General features: G+C 38.4%; 1 protein-coding gene across 1 annotated transcript in view; it reads left to right on the plus strand.

The window, feature by feature from the left end:
• wdr25 (WD repeat domain 25) overlaps window positions 1-21485 on the plus strand; it is a 323171-nt gene that overhangs the window by 300863 nt on the left and 823 nt on the right. The window lies entirely within an intron of this gene.

A 21485-nucleotide genomic window follows, 5' to 3' on the forward strand; every position in this document is an offset into this window, starting at 1 on the left:
TGGGTTATGTTTAAAAGCTCATACCAGCATTCTTCCCTGCTCGGCACTCAGCATCAAGGGTTGGAATTGGGGGTTCAATCACCAAAAATGATTCCCGGACGCGGCACCGCTGCTGCCCACTGCTCCCCTCACCTCCCAGGGGGTGATCAAGGGGATGGGTCAAATGCAGAGGACAGATTTCACCACACCTAGTGTGTGTGACAATCATTGGTACTTTAACTTAACTTTAACTTTACACATACAAACTGTAGCACACGAAAAAGCACACTTAATAAAAAAAACGTTATTATGGTCTTACCTTTACTTATAAATGAAGTCCATGCGCCGCTCCTTCTGAACAAAAGCATCGATAACTTGTTTATAGAAGTCTTCCTTATCTTTCTTCAGTTTTAAAAGTCTCTCTGTCTCGATGGAGATCTTCCTTTAAGTATTACCTCCTGCTTTGATTGAAAGTCCAGTTAAGAAAACTGTTTTATTTTAGATATATAATCCTCCATGTTAAAAGTCCAGGCGAGAGGAAATAATAAACGATCGCTAACAGTTGCTGCTTGTTGTCACTTCTTCTGCAGCCAAGTAGTAGCAAAAATGATCCCTGGGATCACTAGCGCCCTCTACCACCATGAGGCGGGATTACTGCGAGCCTCAGTCAGTGCGTCTTCGCACTGGCTCAGCACAAGAAATACGTTACACACATACAGTTGTTGACAAAATACACTGTACATTATATACCTCAGCTAACTAAACTATGGAAATGTATAATATAATTCATATAGCTATACGGTCTCACTGCACAGCAGGCCAGCAGTTAGCCGAGTCATTGCGCAATCCATGGTGAGGCTCAACTGGCTGCTGATCACCGCAAGTCTCTTCTCAGTATTTGAACGGCAAATGTGAAAATTCAGCGATTTTGAATAAAAACAATTTAAAACTGGTGAAGTTAAATGGAAAATAACTTTATAGTATAATCACTGGATACATATAACAATTTAATTAATTTTTTTTCTTTTTACATATTTTTTTTTCCCATGATGGCACGTGAGGCCGCGCCTCACCTGCCTCCCCTGACTGCACGTCACTGGTGTGTGCATATGCCCTCCATCCAGGGTGTAGAGTTGTTGTGTCTATAGGCCTGGAGTCGCTCTGCAGGCATTACGAGCAAATGTCATTTTCTTTCCTCCGTGTTCGTAGTATGCTAGTTAGCTTTTTCTTATACTGTATGTTTTGTAGGCTACTTGTTTTCTGCCTCTGTAGATCTTCATGTGATAAATGTTCTATATAATGTATTCTTTTTGTTGCAAGCATTTTTCAGTCCTTTTGTCCTCCATTGTTGATAGTATATACTACAAATGATTACATACATAATTAAAAAAACAAAACACAAAATCTTCTTTTATTTTTTTAATATGTTTATAAACTCAGGAAATGCATCCCTGGACACATGATGACTTTAAATATGACCAATGTATGACCTTGTATATCCTTGGTATCAAATCGATACCCACATTTTTGGTATCACCCAAAACTAAAGTATCCCAACAACAGAAGAATAAGTGCTTATTACATTTGAACAGAAGTGTAAATAGAACATATTAAAACAAAAATCAAGCAGATATTAAGAGTAAATGAAAAAATATATGAATAATCCATCCATTTTCTACAGCTTGTCCCTCATAGTTTTGACGAAATAATATAATAAGAAATGAAACAATATGTTACTGCTTATGTCAGCAGACAATTTAGTGGCCTTTAAAACCCATTTGCTTAGTTACTACTAAAAGTGAAGTTGTTTAGTATGTTCTCTGTTATTTAATGGCAAAATGGTTATTGGATTGCAATCAGAAACATGTGTTTAGTTAATCGTATAGCCACAACTTTGGGGACTGGCGTGGCGCAGTTGGGAGAGTGGCCGTGCCAGCAACCTGAGGGTTCCTGGTTCGATCCCCACCTTCTACCAACCTCGTCATGTCCGTTGTGTCCTTGAGCAAGACACTTCACCCTTGCTCCTGATGGGTCGTGGTTATGGCCTTGCATGGCAGCTCCCACCATCAGTGTGTGAATGTGTGTGTGAATGGGTGAATGGAAATAGTGTCAAAGCACTTTGAATACCTTGAAGGTAGAAAAGCGCTATACAAGTACAAACCCCGTTTCCGTATGAGTTGGGAAATTGTGTTTTATTAAATATAAACGGAATACAATGATTTGCAAATCCCTTTCAACCCATATTCAATTGAATGCACTTCAAAGACAACATATTTAATGTTCAAATTCATGAACTATTTTTTTTTTGCAAATAATAATTAACTTAGAATTTCATGGCTGCAACACGTGACAAAGACGTTGGGAAAGGGCATGTTCACCACTGTGTTACATCACTTTTTCTTTTAACAATACTCAATAAACGATTGGGAACTGAGGAAACTAATTGTTGAAGCTTTGAAAGTGGAATTCTTTCCCATTCTTGTTTTATGTAGAGCTTCAGTCGTTCAACAGTCCGGGGTCTCCGCTGTTGTATTTTACGCTTCATAATGCGCCGCACATTTTCGATGGGAGACAGGTCTGGACTGCAGGCAGACCAGGAAAGTACCCACACTCTTTTTTTACGAAGCCACGCTGTTGTATTACATGCTGAATGTGGCTTGGCATTGTCTTGCTGAAATAAGCAGGGGCGTCCATGAAAAAGACGGCGCTTAGATGGCAGCATATGTTGTTCCAAAACCTGTATGTACCTTTCAGCATTAATGGTGCCTTCACAGATGTGTAAGTTACCCATGCCTTGGGCACTAATGCACCCCCATAACATCACAGATGCTGGCTTTTGAACTTTGCGTCGATAACAGTCTGGATGGTTCGCTTCCCCTTTGGTCCGGAAGACACGATGTCGAATATTTCCAAAAACAATTTGAAATGTGGACTCGTCAGACCACAGAACACTTTTCCACTTTGCATGAGTCCATCTTAGATGATCTCGGGCCCAGACAAGCCGGCGGCATTTCTGGATGTTGTTGATAAATGGCTTTCGCTTTGCATAGTAGAGCTTTAACTTGCACTTACAGATGTAGCGACAAACTGTCTTTAGTGACAGTGGTTATCTGAAGTGTTCTTGAGCCCATGTGGTGATATCCTTTTGAGATTGATGTCGGTTTTTGATACAGTGCCGTCTGAGGGAACAAATGTAACGGTCATTCAATGTTGATTTCCGGCCATGCCGCTTACGTGGAGTGATTTCTCCAGATTCTCTGAACCTTTTGATGATATTATGGACCGCAGATGTTGAAATCCCTAAATTTCTTGCAATTGCACTTTGAGAAACGTTGTTCTTAAACTGTTTGACTATTTGCGCACGCAGTTGTGGACAAAGGGGTGTACCCCGCCCCATCCTTTCTTGTGAAAGACTGAGCTGTTTTTATAGCCAATCATGGCACCCACCTGTTCCCAATTAGCCTGCACACCTGTGGGATGTTCCAAATAAGTGTTTTGATGAGCATTCCCCAACTTTATCAGTATTTATTGCCACCTTTCCCAACTTCTTTGTCACGTGTTGCTGGCATCAAATTCTGAAGTTTATGATTATTTGGAAAAAAAAAAAAGTTTATCAGTTTGAACATCAAATATGTTGTCTTTGTAGCATATTCAACTGAATATGGGTTGAAAATTATTTGCAAATCATTGTATTCCGTTTATATTTACATCTAACACAATTTCCCAACTCATAAAGAAACCGGGTTTATATATATATATATATATATATATATATATGTATATATATATATATATATATATATATATATACACACACACATTTATATTTACATTTATAACTGTTTATAAAACGTATACTAATGAGTGTTCATGGCATAAATAAAAACAAAGAAAATACATACAAAAGATTATAACAAATATTTGTGATTATTTAGATGTTAAAATAATGATAATAATGTGTTGTGTGTGTGAAGTGACGTGCCATGCCCTGCAAACAGAGCACGTGCCAGATTTGGAATGAAACGATTCGGCTTCAAGCCATGGTTGTATTTGTTGACAATCTGGGGATTTGTTTAATCATATCTCAGCATGCTGATGGATCTTCTCCTGTTTCCTATCTACGTGCTGAGAATTTCAATCATGTACGTCCCCACTTTCCTTTGACCCCTCAATTTCCAGTGGGTTTGAAATAAATCATTTCAAACTCACATCTGACTGTGCCTTTACGACACGCTATTTATTTCATTTTTGCACAGCTAATCTTTATGGAGATTAGAAGTGAGACTCTTTTCATCATCGTGTTGGAGTGGAAATATCGACTCCCCCGCTTCATGGAACTTCTGATTGCAGAGAGATTTAAAACACGTTGCGCAAACAGGGGGAGGCTGCAAGTTAACTCATATCATTTTCAAAAGTCATTAAAAGAGATGACATCCTAGTTCCAAAGGCAATTAGTACTTTATATGCGATATGTACAGTATGTGTATTCGTACATCTCAGGCAGCATTCAAATCTAGCTCGATAGAGCTAAGAATATAAAAAAAATACCCTTGGAAAAGCTAGCGTCCTCTGCAGTGGACATTTGTATTAGTTCTCTTTCTTTTGTCAGAGTTACACATTTGGTAAACAAAAAAAAAAGTACAACAAATATTCAAAACACAAATTTCCACAGCAGAGGATACTGGTTCTCGGGATGATAAACTACACTACTAATTAGTGAGATCCCTCAAGGTAGTGTCCTGGAACCCTAAATGTTTTGCACAATTGCCATCAAAACCAAGACAATACAATCAACAATACAATACAATACAATCATGCAATTTCTCTAGGTAGTATCCTGGAGTTCCTTTATTTTTGTTGTTGAATGTATGCTGGATATTGAATATTGTGGAGGTTTTTTTTCAATTTTTTTTTTTTTATACAAAATGTATTTTATTTTATTTCTGCTTGTATTTCTTTTATTTGGGTTTTATCGTTGTATGTTTTTTTCTTCTGTGATATGGATCCCCCTGGGTCTGAAATAAAATGACTACTACTATCGTCATCCAAACCAAGGCAATATACCATCATGTTATTTGTGAGATACCTCAAGGTAGAGTCTAGAACCCCTTATGTTTTTCTTCAATTTTCATCCAAACCAAAACAATATACTAAGGCCCCTTTCAAGGTATTCGGGGGCCCTAGGCAAAGGGGGTCAATAGGGACTCCAAATCCCCCCCCCCCAAAAAAAACAATATATATATTTATATAGATATATATTTTTTTTTAAATATTTAACTGATTGAAGCACATCACACACTCATTAAATTTTTTTTAAAAACAGGAATGTTTTCTATAAAATTATAAAATATGTATACATTCTATCAAGTGTAATTAATAATAATAATAATAATACATTTTATTTATAAGGTGCCTTTCTGGGCACTCAAGGACACCGTACAAAATCACAACAATAAAATCAAATTGGATAAAAAAAATAAAAAAAACAACAACAACAAAGAGAAAATAAAATATGATTACAATGAATAAGCAGTCAGGAGTAGGTGTGTTTTGAGTCTTGATTTGAAGAGGGATATTGAATCTAAGTTGTGAAGGTCTGGTGGTAAAGAGTTCCAAAGATGTGGGGCAGAACGGCTGAAAGCTCGGGCACCCGTGGTGGACAGTTTAAATAAAGGGACAGTGAGATGGATGGATGAAGAGGATCTTAGGGAACGTGAGGGCGTGGCGACATGGATCAGGTCAGAGAGATATGATGGAGAGAGGTTATGGATGGCTTTGAAAGTCAGGAGAATTATTTTAAAGTGGATGCAATGTTTGATGGGTAGCCAGTGGAGTTGCTGCAGAACAGGGGTGATGTGCTGGATTGAAGGGGTTCTGGTGATTATCCGGGCTGCAGAGTTCTGGAGAAGCTGAAGTTTGTGAAGTGACTTGTGAGGGAGACCAAACAGAAGAGAGTTGCAGTAGTCCAGGCGAGACGTGACCAGGCTATGGCAGCAGTATGAGGAGTAAGGGATGGGCGAAGACGATTAATGTTCCGAAGATGAAAGTAAGCAGACCGGGTAATGTTGTTTATGTGGGCTTTAAAGGGGAACATTATCACCAGACCTATGTAAGCGTCAATATATACCTTGATGTTGCAGAAAAAAGACATATATTTTTTTAACCGATTTCCGAACTCTAAATGGGTGAATTTTGGCGAATTAAACGTCTTTTTAATATTTGCTCTTGGAGCGATAACGTCACAATGTGGCGTCACATCGGGAAGCAATCCGCCATTTTCTCAAACACCGAGTCAAATCAGCTCTGTTATTTTCCGTTTTTTCGACTGTTTTCCGTACCTTGGAGACATCATGCCTCGTCGGTGTGTTGTCGGAGGGTGTAACAACACGAACAGGGACGGATTCAAGTTGCACCAGTGGCCCAAAGATGCGAAAGTGGCAAGAAATTGGACGTTTGTTCCGCACACTTTACCGACGAAAGCTATGCTACGACAGAGATGGCAAGAATGTGTGGATATCCTGCGACACTCAAAGCAGATGCATTTCCAACGATAAAGTCAAAGAAATCTGCCGCCAGACCCCCATTGAATCTGCCGGAGTGTGTGAGCAATTCAGGGACAAAGGTCCTTGGTAGCACGGCAAGCATTTGCGGCAGTTTGTTCCCGCAGAAGAGCGAGCTAAACCCCCTATCGACCCTAGCTTCCCTGGCCTGCTGACATCAACTCCAAAACTGGACAGATCAGTTTTCAGGAAAAGAGGCGGATGGGGGTATATCTACAGAATATATTAATTGATGAAAATTGAGCTGTCTGCACTCTCAAAGTGCATGTTGTTGCCAAATGTATTTCATATGCTGTAAACCTAGTTCATAGTTGTTAGTTTCCTTTAATGCCAAACAAACACATATCAATCGTTGGTTAGAAGGCGATCGCCGAATTCGTCCTCGCTTTCTCCCGTGTCGCTGGCTGTCGTGTCGTTTTCGTCGGTTTCGCTTGCATACGGTTCAAACCGATATGGCTCAATAGCTTCAGTTTCTTCTTCAATTTTGTTTTCGCTACCTGCCTCCACACTACATCCAGCCGTTTCAATACATTCGTAATCTGTTGAATCGTTTAAACCACTGTAATCCGAGTCTGAATCCGAGCTAATGTCGCTATATCTTGCTGTTCTATCCGCCATGTTTGTTTGTGTTGGCTTCACTATGTGACGTCACAGGAAAATGGACGGGTGTTTATAACGATGGTTAAAATCAGGCACTTTGAAGCTTTTTTTAGGGATATTGCGTGATGGGTAAAATTTTGAAAAAAACTTAGAAAAATATAATACGCCACTGGGAACTGATTTTTAATGGTTTTAACCATTCTGAAATTGTGATAATGTTCCCCTTTAAAGGAGAGTGTGCAGTCGAGGATGACACCCAGACTCTTGACTTGGGAGGAGGGTGAGACAGAGGAATTGCAGAGAATAATGGACAAGTTGTTGGCTTTGGCGAGATTAATGTTAATACAAACCATAAAATCAACCTATAAAAAATAAAAAATATATAAAATATGCAAATAGCATTACTAAAATACTAAATATTTACAATTTACACACAGAAAATAACGTTGGTTTCTTAAATAGTTAATCATATAGCCCTTAATCACAAGTGTCTCAAAGGGCTGCACAAGCCACAATGACATCCTCGGCTCAGATCCCACATCAGGTCAAGAAAAAAACTCAACCCAATGGGCTACAATGAAAAACCTTGGAGGGGACCTCAGATGTGGGGACCCCCCCACATCTGAGGGTCCAGTCCATAGTGGGGCCAGCAGGGGATCATCTTGAGTGGAGACAAGTCATCAGCGCAGAGACGTCCCCAACTGATGCACATATGAGTGGTCCACCCTGGGTCCCAACTTTGAACAGCCAGCGCTTCATCCGTGGCCACCGAACCTGTGCCCCCTCTCCACGAGGGAGAGGGGGGCAGAGCAGAAAAGAAACGGCAGATCAACTGGTCTAAAAGGAGGGTCTATTTAAAGGCTAGAGTATACAAATGAGTTTTAAGATGGGACTTCTACTGAGGTAGCATCTCTAACTGTTACCGGGAGGGCATTCCATAGTACTGGAGCCCGAATAGCCGCAGACTTTTTTTGGGCTCTGGGAATCACTAATAAGTCGGAGTTCTTAGAATGCAGATTTTTGGCCGGGACATATGGTACAATACAATCAGCAAGATAGGCTGGAGCTAGACCGTGTAGTATTTTATACGTAAGTAGTAAAAGCTTAAAGTAACATCTTAAGTGCACAGGAAGCCAGTGCAGGTGAGCCAGTATAGGCGTAATATGATCAAACTTTCTTGTTCTTGTCAAAAGTCTAGCAGCTGCGTAATAAAATAAATACAAATAAGCAAACAAAAAATGTACATTGTACAGTGTGCATGCAACATTTTCTGTAATATATTAATAAGGGGCACTCTAACAGTCAGATAAGAGCATTACATTCTACCTTCATCATCACTGATGCCAACATGAGGAGGGTGAGGGCGTAGGAATTTGAGCAAAGCACCTGGGATACAGAACATGTATGGTGAGCCAGTTTATATTTATTCATTGATTTTTAATTCTTTAAAAGAAGTATTAGCTTATTCCTACGTTTTGTATACTGACTATGGGGCTAACAAAGCACATTTAAGAGCATTAAGCACATCTGTTTTGGTGTGTATGGTGGACATGTGCATGGTCATTAAGATAGGTCTGCGTGTGGCCATAGATCCACACTAAGTCTTACCGCTCTTTTCCTGTTTCTTCTCTCTTGTTTTTGTTTCTCTTCTACTTCTGGCTTCCTGAAAGGCAAATTTGTTTTTTTTTGTTTTTTGTTTTTTTTTGTCCTGTCCAGCTTCTCAGGCAAATCATACAGTTGATGTAAATGCCCATGTCGGCTGTACACATTGACTTTACAAAAGAGAAGTGTGGGATACTTCTCTTGTTGCCTTATTTGTACTAGACTTTATTAAATGGATTTATATTCATGTTTGGTGCAGCCGGGCCGGAGCAGGAGGGGATAGAAAGAGAAATTTGGGGACAAGAGGGAGATGAGACAGAGAGACGACAACAACAACAGCAGCAAACACAAGGATAACAATAACAACAGCAACAATAGAACAACATCAGCAAATAGGACATGTATAGATATGATGGTAAAAGTGATAGCAAAGACGCAGTTAGTGAAATAAATAATAATGACAATGAACATTATTAACCTACAAATGGAGCAATAGAAATAGCACTATTGATAATGAATAATAACAATAATTACCTCTATTATCAACAATACAATTGTTCAAATGCAACAATACATATATGTAATAATAACTTGAAATACAAAAGAAAGCAGATAAATGGAGGGGAAGAAAGAGAAGCAGACTCTATTAACCTTGTAGATTGTTATAGTAAAAATAGATTAAGCTTTGTCAGTGTGCCATGTGTTACCCAGTTTCCCATAGGGCAGGGGTCGGCAACCAAAAATGTTGAAAGAGCCATATTGGACCAAAAATACAAAAACAAATCTGTCTGGAGCCGCAAAAAATTAAAAGCCATATTACATACAGATAGTGTGTCATGAGATATGAATTTAATTAAGAGGATTTAAAGGAAACTAAATGAGCTCAAATATACCTACAAATGAGGCATAATGATGCAATATGTACATATAGCTAGCCTAAATAGCATGTTAGCATCGATTAGCTTGCAGTCATGCAGTGACCAAATATGCCCGATTAGCACTCCAGAGTCAATAACATCAGCAAAACTCACCTTTGCGCATTCATGCACAACGTTAAACGTTTGGTGGACAAAATGAGACAGAAAAAGAAGTGGCATAAAACACGTCCTAGAAAGTCGGAGAAAGTTATACATGTAAACAAACTACGGTGAGTTCAAGGACCGCCAAAATTAGTAGGACAAAACGGCGCTCACCAAATACTCGAATCAGTGAAGCATGTTTAATATAAACAGTGTGATTTATAACAATTAGGGAGGTTTGTGTTATGTTTGTCCTCCTATAGAAACCATTATAAAACAAAAAATATATTTTTCCCCCCTCATCTTTTTCCATTTTTCATACATTTTTTTAAAAAGCTCCAAAGAGCCATTAGGGCGGCGCTAAAGAGCCACATGCGGCTCTAGAGCCGCGGGTTGCAACATACTTCATATATGTTTGATGGAACGTGATTATATGCATGAGTGTATGTACAGTATTAGAGGTTTCCGATAATAGCGGCAGGGCCGATAAATGCGTTAAAATGTAATATCGGAAATTATCGGTATTGTTTTTTTATTATCGGTATCGTTTTTTTGTTTTTGTTTTTTTTTTAATCTTTTTTTTATATTTGATTAAATCAACATAAAAAACACAAGATACACTTACAATTAGTGCACCAACCCAAAAAACCTCCCTCCCCCATTTACACTCATTCACACTCATTCACACAAAAGGGTTCTTTCTTTCTGTTATTAATATTCTGGTTCCTACATTATATATCAATATATATCAATACATTCTGCAAGGGATACAGTCCGTAAGCACACATGATTTTGCGTGCTGCTGGTCCACTAATAGTACTAACCTTTAACAGTTAATTTGACTAATTTTCATTAATTACTAGTTTCTATGTAACTGTTTTTATATTGTTTTACTTTCTTTTTTATTCAAGAAAATGTTTTTAATTATTTATCTTATTTTATTATTATTTTTTTTAAAGTACCTTATTTTCACCATACCTGGTTGTCCAAATTAGGCATAATAATGTGTTAATTCCACGACTGTATATATCGGTTGATATCGGTATCGGTTGATATCGGTATCGGTAATTAAAGAGTTGGACAATATCGGATTATCGGATATCGGCAAAAAGCCATTATCGGACATCCCTATACAGTATGTATATGCACTTTTATATGTACAGTATGTATATATGTATGTTTGTACAGTGAATGTATATGTACAGAATGTGTATATGTATGTTTGTACAGTGAATGTGCATGTGGATGTACGAACTTTGAGTGTGTAGGTATGTAATGTATTTGTGTATGTATGTATATATGTGTATTTGTATGTACACCGTTTGTACAATATATTTGACTCCGAATTTGATTAATTTTTAACTGTATTTCGATGCGCAGTCAGCAAAAGTTCAGATCACGTCACGACGAGTGGCCGCGCGCAGACTGTTAAAGTTCCAAGAGTAAATGAGGGTAGGGGTCCCTCGAGGGGGATTTCTGACAGTATCAATGACATTGAGCCAGAGTGTCATTGTCATTAATTAATTCCTCTGTCAGTGTCATTGGGCATATGAGCCTTTTGGCTGCTGGGAGGAGGCCCCCTAAGGGGGATTCCGATAGTTTCTTTGACATTATTCTGATATTGTCATTGTATTTTACGGTAATACAATAATAAATTGTTGATGCTGTTTAATTTGAATACATGACTAGTCGCTGTCAGAGGCCCCCTTCCAGCCTTTCTTCTTCTTCTGAGAGATAGTGTAACAGGAAATAATTGAGAAGCAAGATATTGACATTACTGGGTTTTTCAAGCATGGAAACATAGAAAGTGAGTGTGAAGGACAGTGCTGAGAAGAAGAGAATGATATTCTTTGAATTACAGAAATAGATCATCAAAACCAGGGGTCCCCAAACTTTTTGACTCGGGGGCTGCATTGGGCTGTATATATATATATATATATATATATATATATATATATATATATATATATATATATATATATATATATATATATATATATATATATATATATATTTATAAATATATATATATATATATATATATATATATATATATATATAAATATATATATATATATATATATTTATAAAGACAATGTATATATGTATATATATATATATATATATATATATATATATATATATATATATATATATATATATATATATATATATATATATATATATATATATATATATATATATGTCTTAATAAGGTTATCCAAAAAATAGTGCTCGATACCGTAGTAGAGCGCAATATATGTATGTGTGGGAAAAAATAATAGTCTTGTGATTTTTTTCCCCACACATACATATATATATATATATATATATAGATATACCATATTTTTCGGACTATAAGTCGCAGTTTTTTTCATAGTTTGGCCGGGCTCCAGTGCGACTTATATATGTTTTTTTCCTTCTTTATTATGCATTTTCGGCAGGTGCGACTTATACTCCGGTGCGACTTATACTTCGAAAAATACGGTATATATATATATATATACATATATATATATACATATATACATTGTCTTTATAATCCGTTTTGTCATTTAACATCAATTAACATTGATGTTCATCAACATTTAACATTGTCTCGTTATCGATGGGAAAATTCATTTTTAGACAATATGATTTGCCTGAGCGGCTAGGAGACACCGAGAGTAACAAGCGGTAGAAAATGGATTAGAAAGGAAAGATTAAAAAAAAAAAAAAACATTTTTTTTTAAACTTGGGACTTCCTGTGGGCCGGATTTTGGGGACCCCTGATCAAAACAGTCCGGGCCTGTCTCTGCTAGTCTGCACCATTATTGTGCAATATTATATAGTGTGCATAAAATGGTATATACTATTATTACATTTCTTCATAAAACTACTGCATTTGTTTGCAGTATATTCTATTGCAGGGTTTCTTAATTTTTATTTTTTTTTACCTCGGGGCCTTACTTTTATTAACACTGAATTAGTAATCTTCCTCTTGATTTGTATCATATTCAATACTTGTATCTGCCTACCTAAACTTTACAACCTTGTCAAATGATATGAAATCACGTGTTAATCACAAAGATTATTATTTATTTAACATACAAACTTTAGCCTTAGGTCAGGCTGACTAGAATAAGTACTAACAATGTATATATACTGCATATGAAGGGATTTAAATGACTGACGGCAATAAATTAGGGTACAATTATTGTCAGAAAATGTTTTAGTTTTATCTTATTTTGACACAGTTTTAAAATGTTAGGTTTCATGTGCTCTTATTTTGGCGATCTAGTCTGGGACGTCATTTCCAGTTTGTAGCGTTTTCTGCGTAATTAGGGCTGTTGGATGATGGCGTAAACAGCATCATGTGCGTTCCTGACTAAAATGCAAGTATTTGGCGAATATAGCACTGTTATTCATGCTAAAATGCTTATAGTGTGTTAAATGCAGCCTTAACCGAGTGTTTGTTTGCAACAATGTTTCTGCATGATGATATAATTTGCCGCACACTCACATTTTAGTCTGGAACGCACACGATGCTGTTTACACCATCACCCAAGAGCCCATATCACGCAGAAAACGCTACAAACAGGAAATGAGGTCCCAGACTAGATCGCCAAAATAAGAGCAGAGGAAACCTAACATCTTAAGACTGCGTCAGAATAAGATAAAACTTTCTGACAATTATGTTGTAGTAAAATTGATCAACTAAATTGATAATAAACATGTTTCTTAACTGAACTGTCAATACAATTGACATGAAAAGGAGAAAACGGCTTCACCACAGTAGTCATATTTTTTGCGCTCAAGACACTTCTAGGACTTAAGCTCCAGACTTCTTCGGTTTAAGATTGTCATTACTGCCACAAGTGGTGGAAAAATGTATCACAACTGAGTACTGCTGCGACCCGTACAGACCACAGCTCAGAAATTGATATTTTTTTGGCAGCCTTTTCGGTAATTAGCTCGCCCTAGAAACACTGTTCTATTGTATTATTTGTATACAATGTTTTGTATTTAAAATTTGGGTATTACAATGCATGTTACATGATCAAATTTGTGTGTTTAAAGTTAAAGTTAAAGTTAAAGTTAATGTACCACTGATAGTCACACACACACTAGGTGTGGTGAAATTACCCTCTGCATTTGACCCATCCCCTTGTTCCACCCCCTGAGAGGTGAGGGGAGCAGTGAGCAGAGGATTTAAGCACCAACTAAATTGATTTCAATTCATTGCAATGGGAGACATTGATTTAAGATATAAGTGTTTTGAGTTAAGAGACCCAATTAAGTTGCGGTACTACTGCATGTTTCTGAACAACACTATATTGCCAAAAGTATTTGGCCACCTGCTTTGACTCACATATGAACTTGAAGTGCCATCCCATTCCTAACTCATAGGGTTCAATATGATGTCGGTCCACCTTTTGCAGCTATTACTGCTTCAACTCTTCTGGGAAGGCTGTCCACAAGGTTGCGGAGTGTTTTTATAGGAATGTTCGACCATTCATCCAAAAGCGCATTGGTGAGAGGTCGAGAAGGCCTGGCTCTCAGTCTCCGTTCTAATTCATCTCAAAGGTGTTCTATCGGGTTCAGGTCAGGACTCTGTGCAGGCCAGTCAAGTTCATCCACACCAGACTCTGTCATCCATGTCTTTATGGACCTTGCTTTGTGCTGCGCAGTCATGTTGGAAGAGGAAGAGGTCCCGCTCCAATCTGTTCCCTCAAGGTTGGGAGCATGGAATTGTCCAAAATGTTTTGGTATCCTGGAGCATTCAAAGTTCCTTTCACTGGAACTAAGGGGCCAAGCCCAACTCCTGAAAAACAACCCCACACCATAATTCCTCCTCCACCAAATTTCACATTCGGCACAATGCAGTCCGAAATTTACCATTCTCCTGGCAACCTCAGAACCCAGACTCGTCCATCAGATTGCCAGATGGAAAAGCGTGATTCATCACTCCAGAGAACGCGTCTCCACTGCTCTAGAGTCCAGTGGCGTCATGCTTTACACCACTGGACTTGGTGATGTATATCTTAGATGCAGCTGCTCGGCCATGGAAACCCATTACATGAAGCTCTCTGCGTACTGTATGTGGGCTACTAGGAAGGTCACATGAAGTTTGGAGCTCTGTAGCAACTGACTGTGCAGAAAGTCGGCGACCTCTTTGCACTATGAGCTTCAGCATTCGCTGACCCCTCCCTGTTAGTTTACGTGGACTACCACTTGGTGGCTGAGTTGCTGTTGTTCCCAAACTCTTCCATTTTCCTATAATAAAGCCTACAGTTGACTTTGGAATAGCGCAGAAATTTCACGACTGGATTTATTGCACAGGTGGTAGCCCATTCTTTCACAAATGTTTGTAGAAACAGTCTCCATGCCTAAGTGCTTGATTTTATACACCTGTGGCCGGGCCAAGTGATTAGTACACCTGATTCTGATCATTTGGATGGATGGCCAAATACTTTTGGCAATATAGTGTATCTTCTATAGTCTTGAAGTTTTGTCACGCGTTCCCACCTGATGACTGCCTGCCGACGATGACCTCCACCAGGCTGTGATGGGCATCCACACGTCACATTCACAGCAGATATAGGGCAGCCAGATGGACAGAAGCCGAGAGAAATGCCAGAATAGAGCGCGGCCGGCGAGGAAATCAATCGATGGATGACTCCTTCAGTTTAATAAAGCACACAGGAGCCTGAGAAATCTGATGTAATCTTTGCGGCACCTCCGGCAGGGAATGGCCGTCATGTAACTGCCGGGCTTTGGCGCCCGTTGTCTCGTGAGGTTACAATAAACGCACAGAGCAAATTGCACGGGGGAGGAATGTGAGGATGTGGAATCCCTCCTGCATCAAATCTTGGCGAGCGTTATCAGTTTCTGCTGCATTCACAGCTCCCGTGTCCTTTCAGAGGGGATTTTCTGTGCTTCTCTGTACAGCAATCGATGTGTGGCTTATTTACATGCAGGGAAGAATCCCCGCTGTGCTTTCAGTCTAGACCAGTGTTTTTCAACCTTTTTTGAGCCAAAGCACATTTTTTTCATTGAAAAAACTCTGAGGCACACCACCAGCAGAAAGCATAAACAAAATGAAACTCAACTTTTCGTTCCCTGAGTTCCCAGTGAACAGATGAAAGCTGTCTTTGTTGCACCAAGCCAAAGGCTTGGAAAATTCCGCTGTGTACGATGGGAGGGGTTATCTATCGAAATCCAAGACCTACCCAAGCTAGGTCTAGGACCAGCCCAAGCCCGAGGCATCTTTTTCTTTTGTTTTCAATGTGACCAAAAACAAGAGCTGTGTACATACCCCCCATTCCTTTAGAAACAGCTGTTGTTGTGTAAACAGGGAATATTCAAATAAAGGAGGAGACGTACACCTTTTTTTGTCAGAGCGTGGTGGAAGACTGTCCAGAGAGTACAGTCCCCGCGTCTCTCCTCAAATTGAGCAAATTGAATTCTGTCTCTGTTTATTTCCTTGCTTCTTGTCTTATTTAATAGATGTCATGGATGTTTGAACCTGACAGTTGGATATGAATTTAAAACATAACCAAGCATGCATCGCTATAGCTCTTGTCTCAAAGTAGGTGTACTGTCACGACCTGTCACATCACGCCGTGACTTATTTTGAGTTTTTTGGTGTTTTCTTGTGTGTAGTGTTTTAGTTATTTGTATTGCGCTCCTATTTTGGTGGCTTTTCCTGTCGCAGTTTCGTGTCTTCCTTTGAGTGCTATTCCCTGCACCTGCTTTGTAAAAACAAATCGAGACTGTTGAAGTTGTTGCTAGCCTTCTTTGTTGATTGTCATGTCATGTACGGATGTACTTTGTGGACGCCGTCTCTGCTCCACTCGCTGTAAGTTTTTGCTGTCGTCCAGCATTCTGTTTTTGTTTACTTAGCAGCCAGTTCGGTTTTAGTTTCATTTTGCATAGCCGTCCCTAAGCTTCAATGCCTTTTATTAGCGGCACTCGCCTATAGTTTACTTTTGGTTTAAGTGTTTGATACCTTTTTACCTGCACAGTGCCTCCCGCTGTCGTCCGCATATTGTGATCACGACAACAAACCATATTTCCAACATCTACAAAGCAATCAGCTATCTGCTGCCACCTACTGATATGGAAGAGTATAACATGGTTACTCTGCCTAGCTTCAGACAGCACCGACACTCAACAACGGCATATTATTTGCGGATTATTATTACTGGTTTGCAAAAAATATTTTTAACCCAAATAGGTGAAATTACATAATCTGTATCTCACTAGTGTGCCGTGGCACAGTGGTTGAAAAACACTGGTCTAGACGACCAGCCCACACAGCTTTACCTATAAAACAGTACAGTATGTACACAAGGGAATACAATCTGCTTTAAAGTATTGTTCAGTTGCAACTATCAACTTAAAACATTTGATTCAGTGGTTCTTAACCTTGTTGGAGGTACCGAACCCCACCGGTTTCATATGCGCATTCACCGAACCCTTCTTTAGTGAAAAATAAAATGTTGTATTTTTTCAAATTCAAGACAAGGTTATATGTTTTTGGTAACACTTTAGTATGGGTAACATATTCTAAGTAACAAAGACTTAATTTAGAGTTATTTGGTTAGGGTTAGGGTTAGGGTTAGAGGGTTAGGGCTAGGGTTAGAGGGTTAGGGTTATAATAAGGCCATGCCGAATAAGGCATTAATAAGTACTTAATAATGACTAGTTAAGAGCCAATTTGTTACTAATTTGCATGCTAATAAGCAACTAATTAATGGTGAATATGTTCCCCATACTAAAGTGTTACCATGTTTTTTTACTGGTGCACAACATGAACCGTGCATGAACATCACCTTGTTCAAAGAACAAAACCAACACAGTGCATAAACTCACAACAAATTACACACCTGCAAATCAGTCTGACTTCTGCTGTTGCCGTATCCGTAATACGCCGATAGGGAGAAGTTTTTATATACACAATGAGTCAGGTGTGTCTTGACCTCCGCCGAACCCCTGAGCCCGACTCACCGAACCCCGAGGCTTCGATCGAACCCAGGTTAAGAACCACTGATTTAAATGGATGTTGTTTTCGCCCCTCAGATCTCCACCATCATAATTAGTCATCGGTCCGATCCGTATACCTGCAAAAGGGGTTATGTCGTCCTTGAGAGCACTAAAGGAAGACTGTGGACAGCAATAAGTGGACTAAAAATAGACAAGGTCATTATTATGTATGGCAGGTACTGTAGGCACTGTGTGTGCAATTCAATACCCACGTCACCTAAGACTGAGAAACAGCTTGTCTCTTTGATAGCTTTTTAACGCCGCCCTCATAATTAATTAGCAACCTGATTTCCCCCCCCTTAATGTTTAATGCCTTCACATAATTGGTTGTGTATTAGTGCTGTAGTATTTTTTATTTGTGTTGATATATTAGAATAATGACTTCAACTATTGACTTAAACCAGGGCAACGTGTTTGCCTTGAGGGCCACATCCAGTTACGGCTGCCCTGACAGGGCAGCTTGTAACAGTGAATAATATATGAATATACTAATACAGGGATCTTTTAGGTTTTCCAGGCCAAGGACCCTTAAACTGATGGAGAGAAGTAGTGGAGACCCCCTACTTATATATCTTATATGGAATAATGATTGTATTTTACATGAAAGTAGTTTAAACGTACTCTGTTAATGTGCAATACTAACAATATTCAAATACAATTATTGCGTCGCTAATGGCCAGCTGGCGACTAGCCTGCTAATCGCTAGCTGGGAACTAGTGCACTAATCACTACCTGACAATTAACACTCTAATCCAAGGGTGTCAAACGTACGGCCCGCGAACAGGTTTTATCCGGCCCGCGTGATGAGTGTGCCAAGTATTAAAATTAGCTGCTTTTTTAAAAAAAAATTTAACAAAATAAACTGCTGTTATAAATGTGTCCACTGGATGTCACAATAGCAATTCTGTGAGGCAAAAAAATTAAATTACATAATTTCAGTCAAAAAAAAAAAAGCTTTCGTAATAAAGACACAAATTAACCTCCATAAAAGAGACTCTGGCTGGTGTGCTCGCTGGCAAAGTTCACTCCAAAATAAACAGCCTGAAAGAACGTTCTTAAACTCTTCCCAAGATTTGTGCAAACAAATGACATAAAGTTAAATTACCAATGATGGTCACACACACACTAGATGTGGCGAAATTATTCTCTGTATTTGACCCATCACCCTTGATCACCCCCTGGGAGGTGAGGGGAGCATGAGCAGCAGCGGTGGCAGCGCCCGGGAATGATTTTTGGTGATTTAACCCCCAATTCCAACCCTTGATGGTGAGTGCCAAGCAGGGAGGTAATGGGTCCCATTTTTATAGTCTTTGGTATGACTCTCATAGTCTTTGGTATGACTAGTAAAACGTTAAAAAACGTTTCTGGATGACATTCTGACAACAAAATTGTATTAGTGTACAAATATCGGGGTCTTTTCTTAAGCAAATTTTAATTATGCTAACATTAATTTATTACATTTTAATTATGCTAACATGATTGTTATTACCGTATTTTTCGGACTATAAGTCGCAGTTTTTTTCCTAGTTTGGCCGGGGGTGCGACTTATACTCAGGAGCGACTTATGTGTGAAATTATTAACACATTACCGTAAAATCTCAAATAATATTATTTAGCTCATTCACGTAAGAGACTAGAGGTATAAGATTTCATGGGATTTAGCGATTAGAAGTGACAGATTGTTTGGTAAACGTATAGCATGTTCTATATGTTATAGTTATATGAATGACTCTTACCATAATATGTTACGTTAACATACCAGGCACGTTCTCAGTTGGTTATTTATGCCTCATATAACGTACACTTATTCAGCCCGTTGTTCACTATTCTTTATTTATTTTAAATTGCCTTTCAAATGTCTATTCTTGGTGTTGGGTTATGTCAAATAAATGTCCCCAAAAAATGCGACTTATACTCCAGTGCGACTTATATATGTTTTTTTTCCTTCTTTATTATGCATTTTCGGCCGGTGCGACTTATACTCCGGTGCGACTTATACTCCAAAAAATACGGTAATCGTGATCAGTACAAATTCCAAAATATGATTGATCTGATTTTGAAAAATAACAATTTGACAGTCCTAAAAATAATACTTAGGAATACAACTCTCAACCCATCCTTTCTCTGCGTTTATAACATGTCATTTTTGGAGTATTGTTATTTGCTTGTCTCGTCTGACTTCCTGTTCCTGTCCTTGTTCCTGTGCAGTGGTTGAATTGTGAAATGAATGTGTATAAATTAACTTCTTTCAATTACTTCTGTGACTTCCTGTTCCTGAACAGTAATTCATTTGGGGAGCCAATGTGTATGAATTAACATCTCATTAATCGTCTGATGATATAGTGATGTTTTTCGACTATTTTCCTTAGATTTGTCAGGAACAGGAAGCTCGACAATATACATACTCTGTTCCTGTTCCTGAGCTGTAGTATAATTGTGAAATCGATATTTACAAATTAACGTGTTCGTCATACTGATCATGACGTTTTTTGAAATATTTCCTCATTATGTCTATTGTCTGGCTTCCTGTTCCTGACAATTATTTTTTCCTGTTCCGGAACAGTGATTTAATTTTGAAATGAATATGCAAAAAATATTTTATAGGTCATAATCTTCACAGTGCTGTTTTTGGAGCGATATCCTACGTGTGTGTGTCTCGTTGGACTTTTTGTTCCTAATGTGTGCCTGTTCCTGTTCCTAAACAGTCATGCAATTGGTGAGCCAATGTGTATGAATCAACGAGCCATTAAACGTCTGATAATATAGTGATGTTTTTCGACCATTTTCCTCAACATGTGTATTGTCGGGATTCCTGTTCCTTACAAGTCTCTGTTCCTGTTGCTGGACAGAGATGCAATTGGCAAGCCAATATGAAATTGTTTATCATGGTGTAATTTTTATATTGTTGTGTATTTTCAATCATGTTTAATTTTATTGTGGATGTTATATGTGCCATAAAAGGACTACAGATGGAAATTAGCATGGTGCTAAATCCAATACAAATAGAAACAAACAATCAACTAATCATCTAATGGTCTGATAATATAGTGTTATTAATGGAGACTATTCCGTGGGGTCTGTCTTCTCGGCGTGCGTGTTCTGGGCCAGTTACTGTTCCTGTAGGGTGATTTAAGTGGGAAATTAATGCGTATAGATTAACATATTAGGCATAATGAACATAGTGCTCTTTTTCAAATGTTTTTCTCTGTAGGAGTATTGTTGGGCTTCCTGTTCCTGACAAGTCTCTGTTCCTGTTCCTGAACAGTGATTTGATTGGGAAGCAAATATGTATGAATCAATTAATCGCGTAATGGTCTGGTAATATAGAGCTGTTCATGAAGTATATTCCTGTGTGTTTGTCTTGTCCGATTCCATGTCTTGGCAAGTCCCTGTTCCTGTTCCTGGAATGAATTTGATTGTGAATGTATTGTGTGTGAATGAGCCTATTAGTCATACTCATCATTGTGCTGTTTTAGAGTAACGTCCTTAGTATATAGTGCAATCTTTTTGTTGACATTTTTTTTGTTCCTGTTCCTGCATGGTGGTCATATAATCCCATTCAAACGGTCTTCTTATGCGTGGCTTGTAGTATGTTTGTTTTTATTGACCTATGGGGCAGGTGATCAATGTTCTTGGGCTTGCTAAATTGCTTACAAAATAGTTAGAAAGTTTGTGTTTTTGCATGACAGGACTATTT

This window comes from Nerophis lumbriciformis, linkage group LG08 (genome assembly GCF_033978685.3).
Source record: "Nerophis lumbriciformis linkage group LG08, RoL_Nlum_v2.1, whole genome shotgun sequence".
NCBI classification, from domain to species: domain Eukaryota; kingdom Metazoa; phylum Chordata; class Actinopteri; order Syngnathiformes; family Syngnathidae; genus Nerophis; species Nerophis lumbriciformis.